This window comes from Hypanus sabinus, chromosome 6 (genome assembly GCF_030144855.1).
Source record: "Hypanus sabinus isolate sHypSab1 chromosome 6, sHypSab1.hap1, whole genome shotgun sequence".
NCBI classification, from domain to species: domain Eukaryota; kingdom Metazoa; phylum Chordata; class Chondrichthyes; order Myliobatiformes; family Dasyatidae; genus Hypanus; species Hypanus sabinus.
Window position 1 is genome coordinate 81317569 of NC_082711.1, and position 13051 is coordinate 81330619.

Sequence of the window (13051 nt, forward strand, 5' to 3'; positions counted from 1 at the left end):
TACATCTACAAAAAGTGCGCCCAGCAGCAGCTTCTTACGTAGCACATTAAGGAACTGAAGCTGGATCTGGATGATCTTTGGCTCATTTGGTAGATGCAGAATGACAGGAAATACAGGGAGGTAATGACACCTAAGGTGCAGGATATATGAAACTGAGTGACTGTCAGGAGAGGGAAGGGGGAATACGCAGCTAGTGCATGGTGCCCCTTTGGTCTTTCTCCTCAAACTCAAGTATATTATTGGAGGTTCAAGCTAGCAAAAGAAAGCCACAACAGTCAGGTCTCTGGCATTGAGTCTGGCTCTGTAACTCAGAAGGAATGGAGGGAGAAGAGGCAAGGAATTGTGATTGGGCATCCATTGGTTGGGAAAATAGACAGGAGGTTCTATGGACAATAACAAGGCTCCCAAATGGTATGTTGCCTCCCAGATGCCAGGGTCAGGAACTTCCTGGGTTGACTCCATTGCATTCTAAGGGGAAGGAAGAGCAGCCAGAGGTTGTGTCAATATCAGTATCATTGACACAGGCAGGAAGGGTGATGAGGTGCTGCAAGTGTATTCAGGGAGTTAAGTGCTAAGTTAAAGGACAGGACCTCCAGGGTAGTGACCTCAGGATTGCTACTTGGGCCACGTGCTATTGAGGCTAGAAATAGGAAAACAATACAGTTTAACACATGGCTAAGCAGATGGTTCAGGGAGGAGGAGTGCTCAAGTTGGGCTGTAGTGTTCAAAATAAAAGGCGTTGGCGTTTTTACCCATGAGAAGTTTGTCTTTATTAAGAACAAACATAACATGGTGTCAGAAACCGGCTTGAGGTCTAAGCAAAGACAATAAATGAATACCGAGTATAGCTGGGAAAGACTGCGTAAGTATGGAAGGCGTTAGAAGCAAGCAAGATCGGACAGCAAGTCGGGTGACAGAGCACATTGTTCCAAGAACATCAGATACACCAAGAAATTCAGGTGAGAAGCCATAAATGCCTATTATGGATGAGATCAGTCCTCCCGCACTATGTAGTTTACCGGAAATTTAACAGATAACTGGAAATGCTTCTAGCAGCAATTCAAATGATATATTTAGCAGGGAGGGGTGGATGAAAAATTGAAAGCGGCTATCTTTCTGCATGTAATTGGCGAAGAAGCTTTGGACATCTGTAACAGCTTTCAAATTGATGAGACAGCCTGTACTTTGGACACTCTGATGACAAAATTTGAGGAGTATTTTGTGATCGGAAACAAGGAGTTAGCTTTGACCAATACTTAGCTGAGCTAGACACACTGAGTAAGTCCTGTGAATTTGGAGATTTGGGAGACTCACTAGTTAAAGACAGAATCATCTGCGAGATCCCAGATAATGGACTTAGGTAGACTGTGATAAAGATTGAAGGCTATAAATCTGTGTAGAGTCGCAGAGACCACACGAGCACAAGCTAAGAAACTGCACAGGGCAGAAACAATGGTGCATGCTGTAAAAAACAGAGAGGCAGAGCATAAGGCGTTTCCCAAAGCAATAGCGAAGGTCAAACAGTAAATACAGCAAATGTGGAGGTAGGCACATCCTAAAGACATGTCCGTTCAAGCCACCAGAGCCCAGGTAAATCTGTTATCTATGGATAATTACAAGACTCTCAAAGTAAAGAGCAAGGTTTACCCAGTGAAATTAGAAGCGACAGGCTACCGTATACTGAAGAGAAGGTTCCAGTAAGAGGGACTGTATGAAGTACACAGATGTCTTTGAGGAGTTTGGATGCTCACCATTCATAACAGCATCCATGAGAGCTCCAGAGAGGTTATGCAAGAGAAGCACAAGAACTCCACCCTCCTTAGACATCTGTACCAGCTACAGTGGCATGACAGCCAGGATGCCAGTGCTGAACAGAGTGATGGTGAAGACGAAGTCACCATCCTTGAGTCTACATCATGTCACTGTGGTTCAAAATCTGTCTCTCATTAACTTTCACTTAAAAAATGGAAATAAAAAATATCTCCACAATCCTCTCCAAAGTTGACGAGGAAAAATAAAAAGGAAAATGGGGAGACCACACAATCCCCAAGGCCAGAACAACAGCAACAGTCCAACACAAACTATGATCTATGATACGTAGCCAACAGAAGGAGCTTTGGGAGCTGAGCTAAACTCAGTTGGAACTCATGCAAAGACTCACTGATCACATCGATGTATTCCAAGACACCATTACAAGGAACATAGAGCATTATGGTCACACAGAAAGAACAAGAACAGAGACAAACAGATACGACCTTGGCAGAAGGGTGTGAAAGAAATGAATACGACGACCAGAGTTTTCCGAAAGACTCAAACATGAATGCACCAAATACGTATCTGTGGAAACATATATCAGATCAAAATGGATCATTAAATCATCAAAAAGTAGGGGTATTAAGGGTTATGGGGAAAAGGCAGGTAGGTGGAGATGAGTCCATGGCCAGATCAGCCATGATCTTATTGAATGGTGGAAAAGGCTTGACAGGCAGATGGCCTAATCCTGTTCCTGTTTCTTAAATTCTTAGGTTCTTAAACCACCTCAGAGACTAATTGAAAGTTGCTGAGAGAAAACGGGGACTGGCTACAGATTGTAAGTATCTATGTTGGAAAGATTATTGTTTCTTGCTGGTTTATGAGGAAATAGTATTGTGTTTGTTTTCATTAAAGGGGGAAGAGGTGTTATCATGTGTGTACATAATAAAGAAATTCAGATCCCAGTAGGCATTGCAGGCAGTTCACCTGGGGCCAACAACGATGTTGGTGAACTAGCTGCATGCGATTGTGTTGGGCTGGAGTATTCCACAAAATATGTGCTAGTGTTTTTACCCATGCTAAGTTTGTCTTTATTAAGAACAAACATAACAGTAGCCATTAATGAAACCTGCTTGCAGGAGGGACAGTACCAGCAGCTCAATGTCATGGGGTTCCGTTGTTTTGGATGTTACAGAGTGGGGGGGGATTAAAGGGGAAGGGGTGGCATTACCTGTCAGGGAAGTACTCAGATAGAACAGACTGGAGGGCTCATCTACTGAGGCAATATGTGGTGGAACTGAGGAATAAGAAAGGGAAAACCATGATAATGGAATTATATTATAGATCTTCCATTAGTCAGCGGGATTTAGAGGAGCAAATTTATAGAGAAATAGCAATAATTGCAAGAAAAATAAGCTTGTGATTATCGGTGATTTTAACTTTCCACGTATTAACTGGGTCTCCCATATGTGAAAGGATTGGATGTGGCAGAGTTTTTCAAATGTTTTCAGGAAAGTTTCCTTAACCAATATTCACTCAGTGGCCACTTTATTAGGCTTGCCTGAACACCTGCTTGTTAATGCAAAAATCTAATCAGTCAATCATGTGGCAGCAACTCAATGCATAAAACACCCAGACATGATCAGGAATTTCAGTTGTTACTCAGTCCAAACATCAGAATGGGGAAGAAATGTGATCTAAGTGTTTTTGACAATGGAATGATTGTTGGTTCCAGGCAGGATGGTTTGAGTATCTCAGAAACTGCTGATTTCTTGGGATTTTCATGAACAACAGTCTCTAGAATTTACATAGAATGGTGTGAAAAACAGAAAAAAATTTCCAGTGAGCGGCATTTCTGTGAGCAAAAACACATTGTTAATAAGGGAGGTCTGAGGAGAATGGGCTGACTGTCTCAAGCTGACAGGAAAGTGACAGTAACTCAAATAACCACACATTACAACAGTAGTATGAAGAAGAGAATCTCTGAATGCACAACACATTGAACCTTGGGGTGGATGGGCTACAGCAGGATAAGACCATGAACATACACTCAGTGGCCACTTTAGTTGGTATAGGGGTACCTAATAAAGCAGGCACTGAGTGTATAGATTCCCAACTAGAGAGAGTCAGATGCTGGAATTTCTATTAGTGAACAAGACAGTGTCGGCGACAGAAGTGAAGCTAATGATCATAATTCCACTAGTTTCAAGATAATCATGGAGAAAGGTAGGTCTGGCCCTCAGCTTGTGATTCTAAACTGGAGAAAGGGCAATTTTGATGGCATCAGCAAAGATCTGGCAGGTGTGAATTGGGATAAGTTGTTTTCTGGCGAAGGGATGCTTGATGAGTGGGAGTCCTTCAAAAGTTAAATATTGGGAGTACAGAGGTTGTATCAATTTTACAGATGTTTTCTTAGATTAAAAAAAAATGAAAGATTGGTATTACTTGTCACAAGTACATTGATATTACAATAAATGCATTTTTATGTCAAATCAAATCAGCAAGAAGTGTGCTCACAGTCTGCAAGTGTCACTATGCTACCGGTACCAACATAGCGTGCTTACAACTCAATAATCCTAACCGTACACTGGAAGAAGTTACCTGGAAAGTTGATGAAGAAGGCAGTAGACATCGTCTACATGGACTTTAGCAAAGCCTTTGATAAGCACTGCAGGGAGGCTAGTCCAGAAGGTTCATTCGTTTGGCTTTCAGGATGAACTAATAAATTGGATTCAATGTTGGCTTAGAGGGAGAGGCTAGGGAGTGGTAGTAGATGGTTCCCTCTCTACCTGGAGGCCTGTGGTGTGCTGTAGGGATATGTATTGGGTATATTCTTTTAAATTCATAATTATCATCTGGATGATAATGTGGTTAACTGGATCAGCAAATTTGCAGATGACACCAAGATTGGGAGCTGGGGGGGAGCTGTAATGAACAGCAAGGGAGGTTATCAAAGCTTGCAGCAGGACCAGGACCAGCTGGAAAGATGAGCTAAAAAAATGACAGAGGGAATTTCCTGTAGACGAGGGGAGGACAAGCCAGGGTACGAGTTATACAGTGGGCGCTGGGGAGTACAGTAAAACAAATGGATCGGGGAATACAGATCCACAATTCCTTAAAAGTGGTGTCACGGGTAGATAGGGTCATAAAGAGCATTTTAGGCACATTGGCCTTCGTAAGTCAGAGCACTGAGTACAGGAGATAGGATGTTATGTTGAAGTTGTATGAGACGTTGCTGAGGCCAAATTTGGAGTATTGTGTGCAGTTTTAGTCACCTAACTACAGGAAAGGTATCAATAAGATGGAAAGTGTGCAGAGAAAATTTAAAGGTTATGTTATCAGGACCTGAGTTATAGGGAAAAGTTGAGTAGGTTAGGATTTTATTCCCTAGAGTCCAGGAGAATGAGGGGAGACTTGATAGAGGTATACAACATTATGAGTAAATATACACAGGCTTTTTCTACTGAGATCATAGGGTAAGGGTGAAAGGTGAAATATTTAAGGGGAACCTGTTTTGCTCAGAGGGCGGTGTGAGCGTGGAGTGAGCTGTCAGCTGAAGCGGCAGATGCGAGGTTGATTGCAACATTTGAGAGAGGTTTGGATAAGTATTGGCTGGGAGGGATATGGAGGGCTATGATTCAGCTGTGGGTTATGGGACGAGAGCTCTATGGCTCTGACTCTAGTAGATAATTTACTGGCTTCACTCAGTCTGGACTTCGAGATAACATTGATTCCTAACAGTTTCTTCAATTCAGGGACAATTAAGGGCAGAAAATAAATGCTTCCATTGCCTGAATTATCACATTCCTTTGACAAACAAAAAAAAATAAATATATACTCAGTGCCTACTTTATTAGGTATACCTATACACCTGCTCGTTAATGCAAATATCTTATCAGCCAATCAAATGGCAGCAACTCAATGCATAAAAGATGTAGACATGGTCAAGAGGTTCAATTGTTGTTCAGACCAAACATCAGAAGGAATATAATCCAAGTGATTTTGACCATGGAATGATTGTTTGTGCCAATTAAGGTGGTTTGAGTATCTCAGAAGCTGCTGATCTCCTGGGATTTTCACGCACAACAGTCTCTAGAGCAGGGGTGGGCAAACTTTTTGACTTGAGGGCCACAAAGGGTTCTAAAATTTGACAGGGGGGCCGGACCAGGAGCAGATGGACGGAGTGTTTTGGTAAAACACCTCATAAGAGAAAATAAAATATCATGGGATATGTAGAAAACATGTGCTTTAATTTCAATTGAAAATGAACAAATGCATTACAACAAAATATCTGTCTTTGAAGTCCCATGGTATTTAGCTATTTATTGAAATGACTTTTAAAACACTGAAAATTAAATGAATAAAATACAGCTTTTTTTAATAGTAACAGTTATTATTTTAAAGCACTGAAAATTCTGTTATCCTTCAAGATATTATCATCATCACTCTCCTCCTGCCTGTCTTTATTTCAAAAACGGTAGGAGATGCAGGTCTACTTGTCCTGCTCCTTCTTATTCAATTGTCCCCTGTGCCAAAACTCAACAACGACCAGCACAAGGACAGAACAGTGACAGCGCGCCAGTATGCGGAGCGCGTTATTTGATCTGGAGCGCATTTTTTATTTTGAGAACGTACGTGTACCTGCGCACTACTCATGTCCATCACTTAACAGAAATGACATGTAACATGTAAGGCTTATTGAAAAAAATATTTTCAAATGCATTTTTTACATAACACAACGAAGAAACTTATTTTTAATTTCAGTGGGAACAGTGTTGTTGGTCTCCCTTTTTAGCCAGCGCATCAAAGTCTGGATTTAGTTTTGTTGTGGCAATTCTCAGGATGGATCTGAGGTGTTGGTCAGTTAACTTGGATCTGTGGCTGGCTTTGTTGATGTTCATGACGCTGAACGCCTGTTCACACAAATAGGTCGAGCCGAACAAAGAGTAAAGCGCAAATGTGGAGTAATACGCTGCACCTCAACAAAGGTCAATGTGTAGCGGTGTGCTACATGCAGCGCTAAAATTACGACACGGAGTCGGTAACTGCAGTCGAAGAAAAAAAAACTTTATTCGAAATCCCCAGCCTCACTTTTAAGCCTCCCTCAACCTGCCCCCCCGTGGCGCAGAGGCTCCAAAGCTCTGTGCTCGCAAATCCCCGCAGGCTATCTCCCTTAGCCGGAACGCTGGCTAATTGTGAGCCGGTTCGGGTGTGCCAGGAAATGTGTCACCACAAATGTATATAGAGTGCGTCATCTATTGGGAAAACGCCAGAATTGCGGGGAAAAAACGTTAACAAGGTTTATTAATATAATTTCATCAAGTTCTGCGGGCCGGATTAAAAAGCTTAACGGGCCGCATATGGCCCGCGGGCCGTAGTTTGCCCATGCCTGGTCTAGAGATTACAGAGAATGGAGCAAAAACAAAATCATCTGGTGAGTGGTGGTTCTGTGCATTACAATGCCTCGTTAATGAGAGAGGTTAGAAGAGAAGGGTCAGGCTGGTTAAAGCTGACAGGAAGACAACAGTAACTTAAATAACCGTATGTTACAGCAGTGGGGTGCAGAACAGCATCTCTGAATGCACAACACTTTGAACCTTGAAGTGGGTGGGCTACAGCAGCAGAAGATCATGAACATACACTCAGTGAACACTATATTAGATACTGGAGGTACCTGACAAAGTGGCCACTCAGTGTATATTTCTAAATATCCATTGAAAATATTTCATACACTTCTATGTTTCATGAATTCTACAAAGATCTCCCATCTCAGCTTGTGCATGTCACTTCATGATTTTGTAGGAGTAAGGCCTTCACTCTGAGAAGAGCACTGCAAACTGCAAGTACAACATCAGGTTTGGAAGATTTCTGGAAAATGTAGTAAACATTTTCACGGACAATGTAACATGGACAAAACAACAAATGAGAGTTGAATTGCAGGCATTATGCATGAAAGTCCCTTGTGGTGGAGACACTAAACAGATGACTGAAAAATGGCTTTCTATTATACACCAGTATTAATGTCCTTACCATTAATGAACATTAAACAAAAACATATGGCAACTTGTAAATCTTTAATAAGAACAGAAAATACTCAGAAGGTAGATGTGTGTGAGTGAGAGAGAGAGAGAACAGTTTCACACCTGCAAAATGAACTAATATTTCATCCTTGATATTACGTTACAGGTTAAAGGAAAGCCTTCACCTGGTGGATTAATCTGCTATGATGTTAATCTTGCTCTCCTCTACCCCTCCCCCTCCTCTACTGCAACTGTTTATAATCACCATCTGGTGTGATACTCAGCAATCCAGACTAACAGTATCCCAAACTTAGGATCTGCTGCAACAAAAAGAAAAGAAAAGAATGCTGGAAGAACTCAGCAGTTCAAGCAACTGCGAGTGAAGGCAAAAGACATGTGTCAACATTTTGGAAAGTGAACCAGCATGAGGACCCAAAACACGATGGCGCCAGTGAACGCAGCAACGTGTTGCGGGCTGCTTACAAAATTTCTACATATACCTCTTCTGAATTGCACTCACTGTAATATCTGCTGTGTTCAACCAAACAACAACTTCATTTGAAACAGGGGGAGTGATAATAGAATTATCCTTGAGGCTCTCAGTCCAGAGAAGGTGGGAGTAAATGTTTTGGAGATCTGCTCCTGACTGAGACTGATTGATTCCTGCTGGAAAATGCAGGGAATTAGTTGAGCACAGGCCTGCATTCAGTTGTGGTGCTCCTGCGGTCAACTCGTCTGCAAATGCAATCAGTGTTTAATGTCTGGCTCCCACGGAGTGCAGCTAGTCAAACTGTACACTGGCATTACCCAAAATCTTCAAGAGAGAAAAAAATTACAATTCACACAGCGAGCCTCAATGGCCACAAAGAAAGGGAATACATTGATTGAATGGTGAATGTAATCCAAATATAAACTGGAATTTAAACCACTTATGTCATCATGTTCTTATCTAATGTGAGTGCTGTCTTAGTTGTGGAAATTCTAGATTCTCTGTAGGTGTGTTGAAAATAGTCTATTGGTGAATTCCCAGAGATGTTACACAGTCCATAGAGAACTGACTAAGCTTTCACTGAGAGCTTTTCAAAATGCTTTGAAAATAATGTCACTAAGATAGCTGATTTGATTATGTTACAGGATATGAGAAAACAAATTCTTGCTTTATTAATGCCATTAATCTTCAGCCTTTTTGTGCAATTTAGAAAAGTAATTGAATAAACTGTTTTCTAGCCCCGGTGTAGTGTCTCTGACCTGCATACACTGCCACCTTGTGACTTGCACAGATAAATGTCTTACTATATATTTTCAAGAAAAATGATTAATTTATTTAATATTTGAAAACGATGATATTTGAATGATGTTCCCAAAAGACTCCAACAAGCACATTCCCATTGCAAAATCGAAGTTTGAAAATGAAGTTTAAATAGAAACATAGAAAATAGGTGCAGGAGTAGGCCATTCGGCCCTTCGAGCCTGCACCGCCATTCAGTATGATCATGGCTGATCATCCAACTCAGAACCCTGTACCTGCTTTCTCTCCATACCCCCGATCCCTTTAGCCACAAGGGCCATATCTAACTTCCTCTTAAATATAGCCAATGAACCGGCCTGAACTGTTTCCTGTGGCAGAGAATTCCACAGATTCACCACTCTCTGTGTGAAGAAGTTTTTCCTCATCTCAGTCCTAAAAGGCTTCCCCTTTATCCTTAAACTGTGACCCCTCGTTCTGGACTTCCCCAACATCGGAAACAATCTTCCTGCATCTAGCCTGCCCAATACCTTTAGAATTTTATACGTTTCAATAAGATCCCCTCTCATTCTTCTAAATTCCAGTGAGTATAAGCCTAGCCAATCCAGTCTTTCTTCATATGAAAGTCCTGCCATCCCAGGAATCAATCTGGCGAAGCTTCTCTGTACTCCCTCAATTGCAAAAATGTCTTTCCTCAGATTAGGGGACCAAAACTGCACACAATATTCTAAGTGCAGTCTCACCAAGGTCTTGTACAACTGCAGTAGAACCTCCCTGCTCCTCTACTCAAACCCTTTAGCTATGAATGCCAACATACCATTTGCCTTTTTCACCGCCTGCTGTACCTGCATGCCCACCTTCAATGACTGGTGTACAATGACACCCAGGTCTCGTTGCATCTCCCCTTTTCCTAATCGGCCACCATTCAGATAATAATCTGTTTTCCTGTTCTTGCAACCAAAGTGGATAACCTCACATTTATCCGCATTAAATTGCATCTGCCATGAATTTGCCCACTCACCTAACCTAGCTAAGTCACCCTGCATCCTCTTAGCATCCTCCTCACAGCTAACACCGCCGCCCAGCTTCGTGTCATCCGCAAACTTGGAGAAGCTGCATTTAATTCCCGCGTCTAAATCATTAATATATATTGTAAACTACTGGGGTCCCAGCACTGAGCCTTGCGGTACCCCACTAGTCACTGCCTGCCATTCTGAAAAGGTCCCGCTTACTCCCACTCTTTGCTTCCTGTCTGCCAACCAATTCTCTATCCACATCAATACCATACCCTTAATACCGTGTGCTATAAGTTTGCACACTAATCTCTTGTGTGGGACCTTGTCAAAAGCCTTTTGAAAATCTAAATATAACACATCCACTGGCTCTCCCCTATCCACTCTACTAGTTACATCTTCAAAAAATTCTATAAGATTCGTCAGACATGATTTTCCTTTCACAAATCCATGCTGACTTTCTCCAATGATTTCACCTCTTTCCAAATGTGCTGTTAATTCTATAATTCCCCGGTTTCTCTCTCCCTCCTTTTTTAAAAAGTGGGGTTACATTAGCCACCCTCCAATCCTCAGGAACAAATCCAGAATCTAAGGAGTTTTGAAAAATTATCACCAATGCATCCACTATTTCTTGGGCTACTTCTTTAAGCACTCTGAGATGCAGGCCATCTGGCCCTGGGGATTTATCTGCCCTTAATCCTTTCAATTTACCTAATATCACTTCCCTACTAACATGTATTTCCCTCAGTTCCTCCATCTCACTAGACCCTCAGTCCCTTACTATTTCCGGAAGATTATTTATGTCCTCCTTAGTGAAGACAGAACCAAAGTAGTTATTCAATTGGTCTGCCATGTCTTTGTTCCCTATAATCAATTCACCTGTTTCTGACTGTAAAGGACCTACATTTGTCTTGACCAATCTTTTTCTTTTCATGTATCTATAAAAGCTTTTACAGTCAGTTTTTATGTTCCCTGCCAGCTTTCTCTCATAATCTTTTTTCCCTTTCCTAATTAAGCCCTTTGTCCTCCTCTGCTGGTCTCTGAATTTCTCCCAGTCCTCAGGTGTGTCGCTATTTTTGCTAATTTATATGTTTCTTCTTTGGACTTGATACTATCCCTAATTTCCCTTGTCAGCCATGGGTGCACTACCTTCCCTGGTTTATTCTTTTGTCAAACTGGGATGAACAATTGTTGTAGTTCATCCATGCAATCTTTCAATGCTTGCCATTGCATATCCACTGTCAACCCTTTAAGTATCATTTGCCAGTCTATCTTAGCTAATTCACGTCTCATACCTTCAAAGTTACCCTTCTTTAAGTTCAGAACTTTTGTTTCTGAATTAACTATGTCACTCTCCATCTTAATGAAGAATTCCACCATATTATGGTCACTCTTACCCAAGGGGCCTCGCACAACAAGATTGCTAACTAACACTTCCTCATTGCTCAATACCCAGTCTAGAATGGCCTGCTCTCTAGTTGATTCCTCGACATGTTGGTTCTGAAAACCATCCTGCATACATTCCAAGAAATCCTCTTCCTCAGCACCCTTACCAATTTGGTTCACCCAATCTATATGTAGATTGAAGTTAACCATTATAAACTACTGTTCCTTTATTGTACGCATTTCTAATTTCCTGTTTAATGCCATCCTCAACCTCACTACTACTGTTAGGTGGCCTGTACACAACTCCCACCAGCGTTTTCTGCCCCTTAGTGTTATGCAGCTCTACCCATATCGATTCCACATCCTCCAGGCTAATGTCCTTCCTTTCTATTGCGTTAATCTCCTCTCTAATCAGCAATGCTACCCCACCTCCTTTTCTTTCCTGTCTATACCTCCTGAATATTGAATATCCCTGGATGGTGAGCTCCCATCCTTGGTCACCCTGGAGCCATGTCTCTGTGATCCCAACTATATCATATTCATTAATAACTATCTGCACATTCAATTCATCCACCTTGTTACGAATGCTCCTTGCATTGACACATAAAGCCTTCAGGCTTGTTTTTACCACACTCTTAGAACCTTATACAATTATGTTGAAAAGTGGCTCTTTTTGCTTTTTGCCCTGGATTTGCCTGCCTGCCACTTTTACTTTTCACCTTACTACTTTTTGCTTCTCCCCTCATCTTACACCCCTCTGTCTCTCTGCACTTGTTCCCATCCCCCTGCCACATTAGTTTAAAGCCTCCTGAACAGCAGTAGCAAACACTCCCCCTAGGACATTGGTTCCAGTCCAGCCCAGGTGCAGACTGCCCTGTTTATACCGGTCCCACCTCCCCCAGAACTGGTTCCAATGCCCCAGAAATTTGAATCCCTCCCCCTTGCACCATTTTTCAAGCCCTGTATTCAACTGAAATATCCTCCTATTTCTACTCTGTGTAGCACATGGCACTGGTAGAAATCCAGAGGTCACTTCCTTTGTGGTCCTACTTTTTAGTTTATCTCCTAACTCCCTAAATTCACCTTGTAGGACCTCATCCCGTTTTTTACCTACATCGTTGGTACCTATGTGCACCACGACCACTGGCTGTTCACCCTCCCATTCCAGAATGTCCTGCAGCCGCTGAGAGACATCCTTGACCCTTGCACCAGGGAGGCAACATACCATCCTGATTAACTTGTTGAGTGTAATGTGGCGTGGTTATAATATGCTACCATTCCATTTAGGCATGAGCATTCAGCTGATTTGGTTAACACATACTTGCATTGCTTCAATAGGTAACAGCTGTTAGTACATTATTCCAATATTTACATGGCTTAAATATATTTACGATAATCACCAAACATATATAGTATAATCCTTGCAAAATTGCAACAGTTGGCACCATCTCATACAATTTTTCAAGAAGTCATAAACTGACAGTTGTAATGCAATTTGGTATAATTAAAATGTATGAAAAGAACGTGATGATTAGTAACTGTTCGGGCTAGAAGCTGCAGTCACAATATTTTCCTATGGAAGTCAATTGACCTGGGTTACATAAATAATGGCAACTTGCAACTATTGTACAGAA

General features: G+C 41.7%; 1 long non-coding RNA gene across 1 annotated transcript; it reads left to right on the top strand.

Moving 5' to 3' along the window:
• The first annotated feature begins 749 nt into the window (after positions 1 to 749).
• Positions 750 to 8945, top strand: LOC132395026 (uncharacterized). The gene is made up of 3 exons (XR_009512493.1): positions 750 to 959; positions 2526 to 2590; positions 7939 to 8945. It is a non-coding gene; the product is annotated as an uncharacterized LOC132395026 (long non-coding RNA).
• Positions 8946 to 13051: the final 4106 nt, after the last annotated feature.